General features: G+C 48.4%; 1 pseudogene; it reads right to left on the reverse strand.

Annotated features, from left to right (window-relative positions):
* Positions 1 to 1,991: 1,991 nt before the first annotated feature.
* Positions 1,992 to 19,444, reverse strand: part of LOC115458129 — a 28,393-nt pseudogene continuing 10,940 nt past the window's right edge.

The following is a 19,444-nucleotide window of genomic DNA, read 5'->3' on the forward strand; positions in this document are numbered from 1 at the left end:
ACATTTCTCTCTCCTTCCCATGCCGCATCTCTCCTTTCCTCCTTCCACCATCAGTCCGACATTTCTCCCTCCCCTCCACCCTATGTCTAACTTTTGCTCCCTTTCCTCCACCCCTAATGTCCACCATTTCTACCTCCTCTCACTACCTATGCTCAACATTTCCTCCCTTCTCTCACCACCTATCCTCTCTCTATGCAGCATGTCCTCCCTCCCTTCCACCCTCATATGCAAATTCTCCCCTTCTTCCCCTGTGCAGCATCTTCCCTCATGTCCTCCCCCCTTGCAGCATGTTTTCCCCCATGTTCCCTCCCCCCGTGCAGCAGCTCTTTCCCCCCATCTTCCCTCCACCTTCCCCGTGCTTCTACGGATTGCCAGCAGCAGCTGTGATTTCCACACGCTGCCTGCCGTTCATTGACCTCCTTGCAGCTGCTAAGCACTAACCCGGAAGCTCTCTGTGGCAGAGGAGAGACTTCCAGGTTAGCGCTTAGTGGCGCAAGGAGGTCATTAAGCGGCAGGCGCATATGGAAATTGCTGCCGCTGCTGCCAACCCATAGAAGCAAGAGAAGGAGAGTTGTGGGTGGGATAGGAAAAAAGGAGTTTGTTGAGCGGCAGGCAGGTTGTTGGAATCGCTGTGAGCTTGCGATCAGTAGAAGCTACTATGGGGGACACCGGTGCTGGGTGGGCCTGACCCCAAAGCGGGTGGGTGGCTAAGTCCCAGGCTGGAAGTGTAAAGAGCTCACTGTCCTCCCTGTCACATCCCATAGATTGCAGAGACACCATGATTAAAAGATTCATTTTACCAAACATTTTGTATCCTCCACATTGAGATTTTCAAGGAAACCAACATTACACACACGAATCATTCACAGTAGTTTCCTTATGAAGTTTTATTGAACTTTTTATCACAGAAAGGTCTGAAATGTGCGATGAAAATAAGAGAAGCAAACAGGTTCCAAAGAAAAAGGATGCAGACTGGAGCTATGCAACTCTCGCTAGAGGCGGGCTGGTTTGGGGCATCTCTGAGCCAACATTCGGTGATTTACACTTCCACCCACTGGATAAAACCACAACCCCCCAGCCCTCAAAGAGTGCTTCCAGCTTACCACAGGACACACCCCAGCTCCTGGTTTGGAGGCTAATGGCAAAGGACAAATCACTGAGTGCAGCTGAGGGTCATCCCTTATCTATCCTCCTTCAACCTTCACCCCCAGGAGGAAGAAGCAGAAGGGAGTGAGCTTACACCCTCAGCACCTGACCTTCTCTAACATCAGCAGTGGCCCCTCCTTCATTGCTAGAAGGGTGAAGAAAGGGTGTGAGGGGGTTGGGTTTTAGCTTCTCATCAATTCCCAACTCCTCCTCGGTTTGTAAGCAAAGGTAGTTACACCCTCTCTCCCCCAAAATGCAGCAGACAAGTAATGCATCAAAACGGAGAAGTGGATAACAGCTTATAATTATAGGAAAAATCATTAACACCTCTAGGGCAATGCTGGCAGCCTGACACCTAGCTTCGGGGAACAATCCCATCAAGCCAGATTTTTCTACAAAGAAGAATTCCATCTGACATTTTGCACCCAGAATATTTTCCTTGATCTCAACCTGTGTGTATCCTTTCTCCAGAAGGAGCTCTCTGGCATCTGGGACAGGCGAGGCCAGTCCTGGCTTTACCCCAGTTGCATGTAGGGAGATGTAGTTTCTTTTCTGAGGCTCTGCATGCTGTGGAGGGCAGAACCAAGACAAAAGCCATCTGAGTGAGCCTAAGATTTGGGCTGGCTAGATGCAGATAGCAGGACACAGCAGAAAGGGGCTGAGGAAAGGATCTCAGTGGCCACATTCACTAGGAGACAGCAAGGGACAGTTGGCTACCTCTGGTGATACCAAACAGGTTCCTAAGCATAGGGGATTGGGGTGCATTAGGTAATGTATCCCCATTATGTGATGGTCACTTTTTTTTTGCCAGCCAAAGAGTGGTAACCAAGTTGTTCCTCTCTGAAAGGCACCTTGCACACTTAGTCCTCAAGCCTCCCATACACAAAAAGCTTAGACAAGTCTGCTGGTGAAGCGCTGTTCATGGAGGACCCCCCTATACTCCCATTGGGGGTTCTGCTTGTTGTTCTCCATGTCTGTGCTGGCAGCAAGCTATGGAGACCTTGTCAAGGTAGTTCCTGCTGAAGCAGGAGACACGATCTTCCTGCTCACAACACTTCAGGTTGTCCTTCCAGGAACTTCTCTTAGAGGTGCACAAGGTTTCAATGAACTCTTCCTTCTGCATAGATGTCAAAACACATACAAGAGATTTGTGATGAGAATTTCAAATAGCTAGACCACCACTGAACCCTTTCATCTGAACGGCTGACAAAAAAAAACTGTGATGTCACCTAGTCACAAGGATGTCGTCACTGGCCCACATCAACTGGGGAAAAGGGCATTATATTTTTTTGTCTGTCTTCAGTAGAGGTTTATTCCTATCCAGGGGTGGAATCATTTAATTTTTTTTACAGTGGCTTTTGGCTCATCAGAAAATTAAAAGTAGCAGCAACATCACTCACTTTCTGCTCTGCACAGCCCACTCTGTCTTCGAAGGAGAGCTGGCAGCAGGTCTCTGTGATGTCCTTCACCAGCAAAGGGATCTGTTTCCTGAGAAACAAGTGAAGAGTTAAAACAGGCAGTCACATCTTCTAGAGCCAGTGTGGCCTTAAAAATAACTCAGTCATCTTCAGAGATCTTACAGTGAAGAAATAAAAAAAAAAAACAAAACCCAACTGTCAGTGATGCAATGAGAATAAAACAAAGCTGCCATCAGACCTCATGCAACATCTGATCAGTAGATTTTGGTAGGGGGGTGGGCTCACCATGACACAAGGACAGAACTCAGCACCCATCTGAAAAAGCCGATTAGGCCCTAGTTTACTACTACTATTACTATTATTTAGCATTTCTATAGCGCTACAAAGCGTACGCAGCGCTGCACAAACATAGAAGAAAGACAGTCCCTGCTCAAAGAACTTACAATCTAGTAGACAAAAAATAAAGCAAACAAATCAATTAATGTGTAGAGAAAGAGGAGAGGAGGGTAGTGGAGGCGAGTGGATACAAGTGGTTACGAGTCAAAAGCAATGTTAAAGAGGTGGGCTTTCAGTCTAGATTTAAAGATGGTCAAGGATGGGGCAAGACGTAGGGGCTCAGGAAGTCTATTCCAGGCGTAGGTTTCAGCAAGACAGAAGGAGCGAAGTCTGGAGTTGGCAGTAGCGGAGAAGGGAACAGATAAGAAGGATTTATCCAGGGAACGGAGTGCACAGGAAGGGGTGTAGGGAAGGACGAGTGTGGAGAGATACTGGGGAGCAGCAGAGTGAGTACATTTATAGGTTAGTAGAAGAAGTTTGAACAGGATACGAAAACGGATAGGGAGCCAGTGAAGCGACTTGAGGAGAGGGGTAGTATGAGTAAAGCGACCCTGGCGGAAGACGAGACGGGCAGCAGAGTTTTGAACCGATGGAGAGGGGAGAGGTGACTAAGTGGGAGGCCAGCAAGAAGCAGATTGCAGTAGTCCAAAACGAGAGGGTGACAAGGGTGTGGATGAGAGTTTTGGTAGAGTGCTCAGAAGAAAAGGGTGGATTTTACGGATGTTGCAAGAAAGAAACAACAGGTCTTGATGATCTGCTGGATATGAGCAGAGAAGGAGAGAGAAGAGTCAAAGATAACCCCAAGGTTTTGAGCTGAGGAGACAGGGAGAATGAGAGAGCCATCAACAGAAATAGAAAATGGGGGGGAGCGGGGAGGTGGGGTTTGGGGGGGGGGGGGGGGGAATGAGAAGCTTGGTTTTGGTCCTATTTAATTTCAGGTGGCGTTGAGGACATCCAGACAGCAATGTCAGACAAGCACGCTGAAACTTTGGTTTTGATGCAAGGTGAGATATCAGGGGTAGAAAGGTAGATTTGGGAGTCATCAGCATAGAGATGGTAGGAAAAGCCATGGGATGAGATTAATGAACCAAGGGAAGAAGTGTAGATAGAAAAGAGGAGGGGACCAAGAACAGAACCCTGAGGTATGCCGACAGGCAGAGGGATAGAAGTAGAATAGGATCCACCAGAGTGAATACTAAAGGTGCGGAGGGAGAGGTAGGAAGAGAACCAGGAAAGGACAGAACCCTGGAATCCAAGTGAGGACAGGGTATTGAGAAGTATGCTGTGATCGACAGTGTCAAAAGCAGCGGAAAGATCAAGAAGAATGAGGATGGAATATTGACTCTGGATTTAGCCAGTAATAGGCCATTGGAGACTTTAGTAAGCGCAGTTTCGGTTGAGTGGAGAGGGCGAAAACCAGATTGTAGTGGGTCAAGAATAGCATGTGAGGAGAAGAAAATCAAGGCAGCGACAGTGAACAGCACGCTCAAGTAATTTCCAAAATTCCCAGCCGCTCTCTTTTTTGCTTAGCTCTCATTATCTAAGTATCATATCTCAAGTACTCTGTGTATTACAAGGCTGCTCTGGGAGGGGCTATTATCATTGCTGAGTTTAATTATCAAAAGCTCAGGTTGGGGAGCACTTAGGGTCTGAATACCTAATGGACGGGGCACCCTGCGTACCCACAGGTTGGTCTGGTGGGCAGGGGCCCACCCAGTGCAGCACACATGGTCAGTGTAGCTGGCAGGATCTCAAAGCCCCCGCCAACTGAAGCATCCTCTGTGGAGCTCCCCCTCCCCCGAACTGTCTCAGGTAGTCAGCAGCACACCTCCAGCCACCGACACTGATGGTGCCCACGCATGCTCATTTCATAGAATGTTGGGTGTTATTAGGAAGGGTATGGAGTCCAGGTGTGCGGATGTTATAATGCCGTTGTATCGCTCATGGTGCGACCGCACCTGGAGTATTGTGTTCAGTACTGTCTCCGTATCTCAAAAAAGATATAGTAGAATTGGAAAAGGTACAGCGAAGGGCGACGAAAATGATAGTGGGGATGGGACGACTTTCCTATGAAGAGAGGCTGAGAAGGCTAGGGCTTTTCAGCTTGGAGAAGAGACGGCTGAGGGGAGATATGATAGAAGTGTATAAATAATGAGTGGAATGGATCGGGTGGATGTGAAGCGACTGTTCACGCTATCCAAAATACTAGGACTAGAGGGCATGAGTTGAAGCTACAGTGTGGTAAATTTAAAACGAATCGGAGGAAAATTTTCTTCACCCAACGTGTAATTAGACTCTGATTCGTTGCCGGAGAACGTGGTACGGGCGGTTAGCTTGACGGAGTTTAAAAAGGGGTTAGATAGATTCCTAAAGGACAAGTCCATAGACCGCTATTAAATGGACTTGGAAAAATTCCGCATTTTTAGGTATAACTTGTGTGGAATGTTTTTACGTTTGGGGAGCGTGCCAGGTGCCCTCGACCTGGATTGGCCACTGTCGGTGACAGGATGCTGGGCTAGATGGACCTTTGGTCTTTCCCAGTATGGCACTACTTATGTACTTATGTAACTAAGGATACACAGGAGACTCTGGCATTAGCAGATGGAAGCATACTGCCTGGTTTGAGATAGTTCGGGGGTGGGGGTGGGCTCTGGAGAAGATTCCTCAGCTGGTGAAGTTTTCGGATCCTTGAAAGCCAAGGTACTTTTATACCACTTTGGGGGGGTGGGGGTGGGGGGGGGGGACAGTGTAGCAGTCAGAGGGGAAATGCAGGGCTGTGTCCATCCAGTCTCACCCAGAAATTGAGCTCTGGCTGCTCCACTGGCAGGGCACAAAGCTGAAGATTCACTTAGGTACCTAATCTTTCCCTTGCACTGGCACTGTACCTTAAATTGTTCCTGGATTCTTGGCTTCCTCAGCCCTCCCTTATTTATTAAATAGAAGCGGCCTCAAAAGCAATAGAAGAGGAAAGGAGATTCTGTATATTGACATTCAGTGCCTAATACTTCACTGGCTCCCTATCCGCTTCCGCATACGGTTCAAACTTCTCTTTTTGACCTACAAGTGCATCCACTCCGCAGCTCCTCAGTACCTTTCCGCTCCTCATCTCTCCCTACACTCCTCCCCGTGAACTCCGTTCACTGGGTAAATGTCTCCTGAGTCCCCCTTCTCTCCACTGCTAACTTCCGGCTCCGGTCCTTCTATCTCGCTGCTCCCTAAGCCTGGAATAGACTCCCTTAGCCAGTACGTCAGGCTCAGTCTCTGGCTGTCTTCAAGTCTAGGCTTAAAGCCACCCTCTTTGCTACTGCTTTCGACTCCTAACCATGACTCTCTTACTCACACCCTCACTTATCACCCCTACCACTGCAATTTCCCCACCCCTAGCTGTCTGTTCGTCTGTCCAATTTAGATTGTAAGCTCTGTTGAGCAGGGACTGTCTTTTCATGTTAATTGTACAGCGCTGCTGCGTAAGTCTAGTAGCGCTATAGAATGTTTAATAGTAGTAGTAGTAGTAGTAATACCCCCCAGTAACAGCAGCTGGGAAGCAGTGGAGTAGACAAAACCAGTATTTTGGATGGACCCTTCTACGATCGACCCCCCCTCTATCTTCCCAGAAATATCTTTTAAAAATTACTGAATTTTTCACCTTCCCCCCCCATCTGCTGTCTCCTCCATGACATCCCAGCCTCTGCCCTCCTGTCTCCCAACCCCGTCCCTCCCCGATGTACCTTACAAGTGAACGCGGCACCTGCAGTGATTCATTTTGCTGTTTGTGCCAGTCCCCCAGACTTCCATCTGCTATGTCTCACCAGGCAGAAAACGGGCAATGATGTCAGCGAGTGTGGGATGCGCCTGTGGGGACGGTGCAAGCAGCAAAAATGAATCATTGCAGGCGCCAGGGACGCCTGTAAGGTACATCAGGGAGGGACGAGGCTCACAGCCACAAGGGCTGATACTGGGATGCCGTGGAGAAAAGAGGGGAGAAAGCAGTGTGGTGCTGCCACTGGGTGGACCTGTGCCCACCTGTAGCTATCCACTGCTGGGAAGGAAAATCTTTACATTTTAAACCTCTGTCAGTGTCACTTCCTTTTGGAAATTGAGCTACAGCACGGGAAAAAAAACATTTAACTCCTTGGAGGGGAGGGGGGCCCTGGAGGTGTCTCAACCTCCATCTTGAGAAAAGCTCCACTTCTCGGGTTCATATCTCCAGAGTTTCTGAGCTCCTGGGCTCGGGCAGGCTACATGCCAGGTTTTATGTTTAATTCACAGCTTCGATTTTAGATGGTTCTTCAGTATTTAACAATGGATATGGGTTTGAAACTCACGGGGGACACAACTGTATAAAGAATTTGCTTTCAGTTTCGCCTCCCATCTATTTATCCCAATTGACTTTGTACCGCCCATCTTGTCCCCAACTATATATCTCAACAGCATTGGCCCCTTGGCCTATCTTTAAAGATGTTTCTTGTATTGTATGACCAGCGTCAGCATCATATCTGTGTTATCTGAATGTTCCTACGTGCAGTTTTTAGGTGTTTCATGATACTCACACTGTCAGCAAAAAACAAATAAAATATCTGTTACATGAATGTTCTTCAGTGTTGTGTATTATGGTCTCATTTGTTTTGTACTGTCTAGGTCCTCCTAAGGGGTATCTCTAACCACACCCTCTACAAAAGACATTACACAATATGATACCCGAAAGCGAGCCTTCTCCAGAGTAGCCCCCACACTGTGGAATGCACTCCCCTATTTAGATTGTAAGCTCTGTCGAGCAAGGACTGTCTTTTCATGTTCAAGTGTACAGCGCTGCGTACGTCTAGTAGCGCTTTAGAAATGATAAATAGTAGTAGGAGTACTGAAAGGCTCCGCTTAACCCAAGATTATCTGTATCCCAAGAAGCAGGTGAAAGCTTGGCTCTTCAACCAGGCCTTTAATGGACAGAGTAGCTAACTTGTTAGTCTCATACACACACAAAACACCCAAGGAGAGACACGGACCACACATGCTGCAGCAGGACATGTTTATCCACTCTACCCTAGCTGAGAAAAACATTTAATCATCTCTCTGACCTCTTGTGGCACCTCTCTTTAAATTAGTCACCTTATTTCTAAATCCTCTTACTCTATTACCTATCTATAAGTTCCATCTTTGCTTATACCTACACTGTAAATTAAAATGTTCTACTACGTATGGTTGGACATTGTAAGTAGTAACTATGCCATACTTTGTTTTGTTATTTGAATATTTTACTGCTGTAATTGTCTAGTGCTTATGTTTGAGTATTCTTACTGTCCACCGCCTTGAGTGAATTCCTTCAAAAGGTGGTAAATAAATCCTAATAAATAAATACACATCATGAGAGCCCTGCAGAAGGTCCAGTTTCTACAGCTGATGACAGAAGGTGCTTATCTGTGTACCTTTCAAGAACTTCAAACTATCTGATTCTACTGAATGTTGATTTTCTGGTGGGGGAACTGGGATTGAGTTGTCAGAAATGTCTTGTCAACACAGTCACAACAAGGGTACTCACTGTTTGCTGAGGAGCTTCATTTCTCCACACAGCAGCTGCAGGACTGGCTGACTCAGCTCGCTCAGGCTCAGTGTCTGGATCTCCCAGTCGTAGTTGGGGGTGGGGAGCTTTGCTGGAGAAGCAGCTGTACATGGCAGTGCGGCTTTGCTCCTTGCAAACACTCATGGTGTCTCGTCTTCACTGAAATCTCATCATCCAACAGAACTCTCCGAGAACCTTCTCCCACTGCAAAGAAAAATGAGGAGGAGAGAGAGAATGAGCAAGAACTGAACCAGAGGAATTCCTACACTCGTGACCAACCCAGAGATCACCATGTGTGATCAGCTTGTACAATCTCACCCGTTCTCCTGCGCTTGGCACTCACTGTACCCCATGCTCTCTCCCTCTCCCCTACTCCAAACACCATGACCCCTCTCTTTCCCCATCCACATTGTTGCACCCTGTGCATTCTCCCTCTCCAACCTCGCACTCTTTCCTATACTCACTGCACGTGGGCGCAGGAAACATCCTCATTCTTGCAGCATTTTTTAAACTGGGCTTCCAGCTGGTTGATGGCCTTGGCCTGGCGTTGCTGTTGGCCAAGTAACTCCGAGGAACCGCATTCTTTAGGTAATTGGACCGGAACTTCCTCAGTCTGCAGATGTCTCAATGGAGTCAGCGTTCGGTTCTCCAGGTGGGAAGAGTTCCTTCATCTTCTTTGCCAATGCCTCATTAGAGTTCTTGCTTTGGCACTCAGAGGAGCCTGAGGTACCATCGGTAGGGCAGGGAGCTGGGTTCTTGGCATGACGTAAGAATGAAAATTTGTCATTGCCTCATCAGAGAAAGCAGGGGGAACAGGTGCATCATAGTTGGGATATGGTGCCTGCCTCTCAAAGCAGGTGTACATGGTAGAATCACTCTCCTGCAGCAATGGTACGGGCGGGTCTTAATGGAGAATTCCTCCTGACAGAAATTATACAGGACATCTTTCCACTGAAACAATAAAAGCAAGAGTGCTCATGCCACAACATATCCAGAAATAAAACATCATAACCTGATTAAAAAACATTTGTGACTTTACTTACTGGAGACACAGAGGGAGTGAGAGGCAGTGGGACTTGAGAAAACTAAAGGGGAAAAGCCTGTGTCTGGAAAAGGGAGAGTAAGACAGCAGAGACTGGAGACAGATTCTGTATCACAGAGGGGCTGAATGGACAGGAAGGGCAGGTTGAGATCTGGGGGTGGGAAGAGAGAAGACTGAAGCACATTTCTCAGCAGTACACTCTATCCCAGTTCTGCCCCTGTGCTACTAGCACCAGTGTGGCAGTCAGTATCTATGGAAACTCATTACACCCAGTGCAGGGCTTGAGCATCTGCACATGTCAAAGCACACGGGTCCCACCCCCTCTGAACTTCTTGTTTCGGAAGGGGCAGGTCCCAGCAGGCCTTGACCCAGCGCGGATGCTGAAGGCCCCACACTGGATGCAGTGAGTCTTCTCCACACACTGCCATGCTGGTGCTACCCCAAAAAGGGGAGGAAGCAGTGGCGTAGCCACAGGTGGGCCTGGGTGGGCTAGGGCCCACCCACTTAGGGCTCAGGCCCACCCACCAGTAGCATATGTTTAGCGATAGCTGGTGGGGATCCCAAGCTCCACCAGCTGAAGACTTCTCCCTGATGGTAATGAAAATGCTACTCCATGATACTGGCAACTGTGCATGCTCAGTTTTCAGCACATGCCTGCTGCAGACTGCCAAGGTGGAGAGAAGCATTTTCCCACCAGCTGAGATCTTTTTTGGTGGGAGGGGGAGAACACTTGGTGCCCACCTACTTCTTGCCTAGGCCCACTCAAAATCTGCTGCTGGCTACGCCCCTGGAGGGAAGGGAAGCTGAAAATCTTGAGGGAGGGGGTGAGGGAATTGGGAGATGCAAGGTAAGTAAGGGAGGGTAGATGCTAGACAAATGAGGTGGTGTAAGGAAGGGGAATGGGAAATGCTGGACACGGAGAAAAAAAGGTCTTGAGCCATCCCTTTGTGTGTGTGGGGGCATGGATGAAGTTTCGCCTAGGATGTCAGATACCCTTTGCCCTGCCCCTGCTCTCGTGACAAGTGATACAGCAGTAGAACACTCACCAGGTTCTGAGCACAGCCCAGTCTCTGGCTCTGGAGGCAGCAGGCAGTGAAGCCGTTCTCCAGCTGGTTTTATAGCATCCCCCTGGCGACTGAGATGGCCATATCCCGTCTGTGGCAGGTTGTGCGGCCCATAGTTAGTTTTCTCCCTGCTTAGCTCACAAATGTTGTCTATGTTGTTTTCTGTGGGTTGGCCAGGAGGGAAATTAATCAGGTTGTCCCTTGAGGAATCACCAAACCACAAGATGTCTACCCGAACACCTGGACTCGACTCTTCTGCCTCTGGCATGAGCACCAATTCCTCTTGAAGATGAAGGGCTTCGATTCCTCCTGAGAATGAAGGGCACATCAGCTGCAGAAACAAGAAACAAAACATTTAAAATATACACAATTCCTGGTTTTACGATGCACATTTACATTCTGCCCTCTCATCTTCATCAGTGCCACGGCTACAAGACCGCCATCCCCATTTAAAATGTGCAGGTCCAAGGCCATGGTGCATGCACTGCCGTGAGGAGGTCTACACTGCCTCATTTTCTTTAACATGGATATATGAGAGAAGGTCACTGTCATGGAATGCCTAGCACCTACCTGGGGCTCCCTGCAGCCACGTGGAGGGTCTGTCCCCAGCACTGCTCAGGCCCATCTGTATCTGGGCATGTGCTCTATACTAGCCACCACAGCACTAGGTCCACTTGCCTCTGGGCGAGTCTCCCACCCACAAGTTATTCCCCGGTGATTTCTAAGACACTGGAGCCAACTCCCAGGAGTCCCACAGTTCCTAGAAAGCACTCACAGACCCACTCACAGTACCTCCTGGCTAGATTTGAACTCCAGGACCAGTCAGAGTCCAGAGCACTGACTTTGAATGTATCTGGCTAATGGTACTGCAAGTTCCCTTTTCACAAGGCTAAATTGAAAAAAATAAAATAAATCTTTTCTGCAACAGCTTTAAAACTGAAAACAAATGCCATCTGCTGGCCAATTAGGGAAAAATACTTGTTATCAGTAAAAATACTACTACTACTACTACTTGACATTCTAAAGCGCTACTAGGGTTACGCAGTTCACAGGCACAGAATTCACTGTTTCGCCACAATTGCCTACTCCCAGTACAGCCACCAATAAGCTGCAAGCCAATGCTGAAAATAAAAATTGAATTCTGTGTCCGGGGATGCCAGTGGAGTAAAACCAAGTTGAACTGATGCCCGGTGCTTCTTGGCTTTCCCATTTTGTTACCTCTTTTGAAGAAAAAAACAGATTCAGACTGACCCATGCACTGAAGCCTGGAGCTACCTTGGGCAGCTCATGCTTGGCAAAGACTTCCTACCCAGCCACTCTGTGAAATGACCAACTCCCTGTTTTGCAGGTACCTTCTTTCTGGTACACGTCTGGTAGTTCTGGCTCAATTTCTTTCTGGAGTCCATCCTCATTCTTGATCCTCTGCGATAACTGACCTGAAAAGATGGGGAAAAAAACAAGAGGTCTAAGGTCCCAAAAGAAACATGTTCATCTGGCCCTCAGAGTGGGCTAAAGTTCATAAGAGAAACCACACAGGATGGGACCATTGATCCATTAAACCTGACATCCTGTTTGACAGTGTCCAACCTGGGTCACTTGGAAGTACTTCAATGATCCCAGTCTCATCCATTCTCTGTTGCGATTCCTGAGTCTGCCTAGGTAATAATTCTCACTGGACCTTCTTCAAACCCATTTCTATTACTAGCCTTAAATAATGCCCTGTCAAAACACTGCACCGTTTTTAGCGTGGCCCATTGAGGGGGGGGGGGGGAGGGGGGTTACTGGCAAAAGATCCATAACTTTCCTAGCCTGGACACACACACCCCCTTCTCCCACCACATGGGTGCTCAGGTCACTGAATGGCTCAGTCATGTATGTGGCCAGGGCTGGATGAGCTGCATTTTAGGTTTGATCCTTGACTAAAACAAACATAAATTCTAAAGTGAGATACATTTTTTCAGAGCAAACACAACCAGTGAATAGTTATCACTGTTGTAACCGCTCCCTCTTTGAGATTCAGGTGTTGGTTTACTGATTTAATTTAATTTGGTTTATTGCTTTGATATATTGCTTTTTTTTTTTTTACTTAATTTCAAAGTGATTTTTGTAGTATGGTTTTCATACTTCTGGATGTTACTCCTGGATGTTTTTGAAATCACAAAGGTAGCATGACTGTGTGTGAAAGGTCTGAGGCTCATCACCTTGGCCTGCTTAGGGAAACTTCACAAGTCATTAACAGGGCCAGGCATAGCAGCCTGGAGTTTATTATTATTTATTGCATTTGTATCCCACATTTTCCCACCTTTTGCGGGCTCAGTGTGGCTTACAATACATTATGAATGATGGAAATACATTTTGTTACAATTCGGTATGGATTACATTGTGAAGAGTTATACGAGACAAAATCAAAGTAACGTTAAGGAATATATCAATGGAAAAAGAACGTTGAAACATTGGAAGGAAACAACGAGGAGCCAAGGGGCAATATATCATGACAGAAAACATATGATATACATTTTTTTTTTTTTTTTTTTTTGTGTGAGTAGAGGTATTTGTGTGGTGAGGTTTCAGGATAGAAAATTCATAGTGGATGTGTTGATGTATTACTGAACAGTGAGTGTGGATTTATGTGTTTTGGTTCTTTCCGTAAATTTTCTCAAAAAGATGTGTTTTCAATAATTTGCGGATACTGAGTCCACATAGACAATCCCTCTCAACACATGTATTAGGAATCTTGTGCAACTGGAATGGACTAGTTCCAACCCTTTCAGCCCCAAGGACATAACCCACTACAGATCTCTTTAGTTGCATACAGGAGTCCCAAATACCTGAAGGAATTAGTCTATAAAAGTAATACAGGACAACCCAGCCATAGAGGACCAATCACTGACAGAACGAATGGGAAGACTTGGCACAAATCATTGAAATGCTGTAGATTTCCAGAGTAAAGATCCCCCCAACCTCTAAATCCTTGTTCCATTACTATCTAAGTACCTCGGTTTTATCTGGCCCTGAAGAACTGTGTCCCCTACCCTCACCCCACCCCTAAAACATAGTATTTTATAGACCATTAAGATGTCTGTTAATTTCAGAGTGGAGTGGAACAGGTAGACATAAATTGCTTGTTTACTCTTTCCAAAAATACAAGAACTAGGGAGCACACAATGAAGCTAGTAAGTGGTAAATTTAAAACAAATTGGAGAATGTATTTCTTCACTTAATATGTAATTAAACTCTGGCATTCACTGCCAGAGATTATGGTAAAAGCAGTAGCTTATCAGGGTTTAAAAAAAGGTCTGGATAATTTCCTAAAAGGAAAGGCAAAAAAACCATTATTTATTTTATTTATTTATTTATTTATGGCATTTGTATCCCACATTCTCCGAGGACAAGCAGGCTGCTTGTTCTCACTGATGGGTGACGTCCACGGCAGCCCCTCCAATCGGAATCTTCACTAGCAAAAGCCTTGCTAGCCCTCGAGCGCCGATGCGCACCGGCCGTCTTCCCGCCCGAAACCGGCTCGTGCCGGCCAGTCTTCTTTTGTCCGCGCTCGGTACGGTTGTGTTTCGCCGTTCGTGCCCCGGAAAGTTGACCTCGCGCGTCGTTTTCGACTCGTTTCTTCTGAGAAAGTTGAGAAAGTGTTTCAGGAAGACCCTTTTCGGTTTTTCCCTTCCCGTATTTCGAGCTTACTGCCCTCAGGCCTGTAGTCTGTGTTCCCTTTTACAAAGCGGACTCAGGTAGCGAGGTTAGCCCAGTGGAACATTTTGTTCTCGGGCTCTTCGTCGGCATCGGCACCAGGGGTATCGAGTGCATCGACGTCTTCAGCGTCCAGACCTTCATCCTCGGCCGCCAGTGCATCGAGTGTATCGAGGCATCGACCCTCTGCATCGGCGCTGAGGCATCGGACGACTGTATCGACGTCGGTGGTACCGGGACCTCGTCTGCTGATGTCGTCGGACGGTGGTGCTTCGTCTGGAGTGCAGGTGAGGGCTGTCCATTCCCCTGCTGGTGGCGGTGAGCCTTCGGGTGGGTCTCCCCCTACCCTGAGGGCTCCTGCGGTACAGCCCCCCCGAGACCGACCCTCTTCGGTCTCGGCCCCGAGGAAGAGACGGTTGGATTCTACGTCCTCCTCGTCGGTGCCGGGAAGCGCCGGTGACGTGCTTCGCTCCAAAAAATCGAAGAAGCATCGACACCGGTCCCCTTCCCGTGTCGGCACCGAGAGCTCTGGGTTGCCGAGGGAGTCGGCACCCAGCAGGCATCGGCACCGAAAGGACCGCTCACCCTCTGTCCAAGAGGTGTCGATGCGCTCCACTCTGGACAGCCCGGAACAGCCTCCACGCCCGGAACAGACTCTGACATCGACGCCTGCATCGACCTCCATGCCTTTTTCTGCAGCCGCTCTGAACGAGAGCCTCCGGGCCGTTCTCCCAGAGATCCTGGGAGAGCTGTTGCGCCCTACCCCTCCGGTACCGGGGGTGCTTGCGCCACCGGTACCGTCGAGCGTGGCGCCGGCTGGTCCATCGCCCGGGGTGAGGTCTCTGGCGTCTGTGCCGCGTGCGGTACCGACTGCGGTCGCCTCCCAGGAAGGCTCCCCGACTACGTCGGCGGAGGGAGCTTCGCCGGTGCGGGCGAGGGAGTCTACCTCTCGACGCTCCCACCGTGGCCGTGGTTCCACGGAGTCGAGCCGGGCACGGTTGCAGACACAGGTTCGTGAACTTGTGTCTGACATCGAGGGTGAGGCCTCGTGGGAAGAAGAGGAAGACATCAGATATTTCTCTGACGAGGAGTCTGAGGGTCTTCCTTCTGATCCCACTCCCTCTCCTGAAAGACAGCTTTCTCCTCCCGAGAGTCTGTCTTTCGCTTCCTTTGTCCGGGAGATGTCTAAGGCCATCCCCTTCCCGGTGGTTGTGGAGGACGAGCCCAGGGCTGAAATGTTTGAGCTCCTGGACTATCCTTCTCCACCTAAGGAAGCGTCCACAGTACCCATGCATCATGTCCTTTTTTTTTTTTAACTCTTTATTTATAAATTTTCCATTTACATCAAAATATAAAGTTCAGCAATATCAGAAAATTAAATAAGGAAATATACATTTATCATTACTTATAGAAAATAATATTTCAAATTTGTCCTCAATAAGTTTGAATCAAGATACTAGGAAATATTATACAAAAAATTACTAATATAAACTAAATTGTTTAAACGGAAGGGTCAAAACAGATTTCTGCAGCCAACTAAACAGCATTTCTGATTAGGGAGGCAAGACACCAGGTATACCAGCACTCTCCTTGGAAACAATAAAATCTAATAACTTCGAGGGGGTAAAAAATAAGTAATTAACTGATTCACAGGTAATATAACATTTGCAAGGAAATTTAAGCAAAAATGTAGAAATGTAGCACCCAGCTTTAAGACTCTAGTTTTATATATCAAAAAGTCTTTTCTTCTTTTTTGCGTACTCCTTGCCAAATCCGGAAAAATTTGTATTTTTTGACCCAAGAAGATTTCATTTAAATGGCGAAAATAAAGTCTCAGAATATTGTTTCTGTCCATTTCCAGTGCGAAAGTCACAATAAGTGTCGTTCTCTCTGTAACTACTTCCAGAGAGTTCTCTAGGAATTCTGTCAAGTTTAAATCTGGGGCAGCTAATAATTGCTCCTTTGGGATTTTAGAAGCACCCGTAATATACTGGGTTCTCGTTATAGGGGGATAACCCTCCATTGAGATTCCCAGTATTTGGGTAAAATATCTCTTAAGCATATCTATAGCCGTAACAAGGGGTGACTTTGGAAAATTAATTAGCCTTAGATTGTTCCTTCGGGCATTGTTTTCCAGATTTTCTAGTTTCTTTTCTTGTATTTCTTTTTCTTTAATTAAGGAAAATGTTAGATTTTGAAGTTTTCCAACTTCAGCTTCCATCTTCAAAACTTTTTTCTTTCTGTTCCTGAAAATTTTGGACAGATTTTCACTAGTCTGTTTAATTTCCTTAATTTCACCATTAATAGTAATATTCATCTGGAGTAATGTACTATTAACCCCTTGAATTGCGTCCCATAATGAATTCATAGTCACCACTGAAGGTCTCTGTATTCCTCCATTACTCTCGGCGGCGAAACCTCGGGGAGCAGGGGCATTGACCAGCAATTGCTCCTGCGTTGTTATCTCCTTGCCCGGGGTTGAAGTGCCTGAAGGTCCTCCTCCCAACGGCGTTGCAAATAGCGTTTCCAACTGCCGTGGCCCCTCAGGAAGTCTTTCGCTTCCGGGTTGTGGAGGAGCGGTGTAAGAAGGAGGGCTCAACGTCGCTCCTTCAATGCTGCGGTCCGCTTCTAAAACAGCCGAACCCGTCGAAGCAGTCATCTGTTCACCATGGCTCCCAATTCCGAAGATCTCCAAAGTTGTTTGTCGGGAGATTGGCGTCGTCGGCGGAACCACGGAGGTAGGAACCGCCGTTTTCCCCTTTCTCTTCCCCATATTGAAATCGGGGAAAAGAACTTCTCTCGAAAAAAACAACGATGTGTCTCAGGAGCTTTGGGAGCACACATCCGCTACTGACGCCATCTTGATTCTCCGACTTCCCCCGCATCATGTCCTAAAAAAGACATTGCTGGCGAACTGGACCAAGCCATTAACTAACCCCCACATTCCCAAGAAGATTGAGTCCCAGTACCGGATCCATGGGGACCCAGAGCTGATGCGCACTCAGTTGCCTCACGACTCTGGAGTTGTGGATTTGGCCCTAAAGAAGGCCAAGAGTTCTAGGGAGCATGCTTCGGCGCCCCCGGGCAAGGACTCTAGAACCTTGGACTCCTTTGGGAGGAAGGCCTACCATTCTTCTATGCTCGTGGCCAAAATTCAGTGCTACCAGCTCTACACGAGCATACACATGCGGAACAATGTGCGGCAGTTGGCGGGCTTGGTGGATGCGCTCCCCCCTGAGCAAGCCATGCCTTTTCAGGAGGTGGTCAGGCAGCTGAAGGCGTGCAGAAAATTCCTGGCCAGAGGGGTGTATGACACCTTTGATGTTGCGTCCAGGGCCGCTGCTCAAGGTGTGGTGATGCGCAGACTTTCATGGCTGCGTGCCTCCGACCTGGAGAATAGAATCCAGCAGCGGATTGCGGACTCGCCTTGCCGTGCGGATAATATTTTTGGAGAGAAAGTCGAACAGGTGGTAGAGCAGCTCCACCAGCGGGACACCGCATTCGACAAGTTCTCCCGCCGGCAGCCTTCAGCCTCTACCTCTACAGGTAGAAGATTTTTTGGGGGAAGGAAGACTGTTCCCTACTCTTCTGGTAAGCGTAGGTACAATCCTCCTTCTCGACAGCCTGCGGCCCAGGCTAAGCCCCAGCGCGCTCGCTCTCGTCAGCAGCATGCGCCTCAGCAAGGCCCCTCGGCTCCCCAGCAAAAGCAAGGGACGAGCTTTTGACTGGCTCCAGCAGAGCATAGCCGACATCCAAGTGTCAGTGCCGGGCGACCTGCCAGTCGGAGGGAGGTTGAAAGTTTTTCACCAAAGGTGGCCTCTCATAACCTCCGATCAGTGGGTTCTTCAAATAGTCCGGCAAGGATACACCCTCAATTTGGCCTCAAAACCTCCAAATTGTCCACCGGGAGCTCAGTCTTACAGCTTCCAGCACAAGCAGGTACTTGCAGAGGAACTCTCCGCCCTTCTCAGCGCCAATGCGGTCGAGCCCGTGCCATCCGGGCAGGAAGGGCTGGGATTCTATTCCAGGTACTTCCTTGTGGAAAAGAAAACAGGGGGGATGCGTCCCATCCTAGACCTAAGGGCCCTGAACAAATATCTGGTCAAAGAAAAGTTCAGGATGCTTTCCCTGGGCACCCTTCTTCCCATGATTCAGGAAAAAGATTGGCTATGCTCTCTGGACTAGAAGGATGCCTACACACACATCCCGATACTGCCAGCTCACAGACAGTATCTGCGATTTCAGCTGGGCGCACGTCACTTCCAGTACTGTGTGCTACTCTTTGGGCTCGCCTCTGCGCCCAGGGTGTTCACAAAGTGCTTGGCTGTGGTAGCAGCGGCACTTCGCAGGCTGGGGGTGCACGTGTTCCCATATCTCGACGATTGGCTGGTGAAGAACACATCCGAGGCAGGAGCCCTGCAGTCCATGCAGATGACTATTCGCCTCCTGGAGCTACTGGGGTTTGTGATAAATTATCCAAAGTCCCATCTTCTCCCAGTGCAGAAACTCGAATTCATAGGAGCTCTGCTGGATTCTCGGACGGCTCGCGCCTATCTCCCAGAGGCCAGAGCCAACAACTTGTTGTCCCTCGTCTCGCGGGTGCCAGCGTCACAGCAGATCACAGCTCGGCAGATGTTTGAGATTGCTGGGCCACATGGCCTCCACAGTTCATGTGACTCCCATGGCCCGCCTTCACATGAGATCTGCCCAATGGACCCTAGCTTCCCAGTGGTTTCAGGCTGCTGGGGATCTAGAAGACGTGATCCACCTGTCCACGAGTTTTCTCAAATCCCTGTATTGGTGGACGATTTGGTCCAATTTGACTCTGGGACGTCCTTTCCAAATTCCTCAGCCACAAAAAGTGCTGACAACGGATGCGTCTCTCCTGGGATGGGGAGCTCATGTCGATGGGCTTCACACCCAAGGAAGCTGGTCCCTCCAGGAACGCAATCTGCAGATCAATCTTCTGGAGTTGCGAGCGATCTGGAACGCTCTGAAGGCTTTCAGAGATCGGCTGTCCCACCAAATTATCCAAATTCAGACAGACAACCAGGTTGCCATGTACTACGTCAACAAGCAGGGGGGCACCGGATCTCGCCCCCTGTGTCAGGAAGCCGTCAGCATGTGGCTCTGGGCTCGCCGTCACGGCATGGTGCTCCAAGCCACATATCTGGCAGGCGTAAACAAC

The sequence above is a fragment of the Microcaecilia unicolor genome, chromosome 14 (assembly GCF_901765095.1).
Source record: "Microcaecilia unicolor chromosome 14, aMicUni1.1, whole genome shotgun sequence".
Lineage (NCBI taxonomy): Eukaryota > Metazoa > Chordata > Amphibia > Gymnophiona > Siphonopidae > Microcaecilia > Microcaecilia unicolor.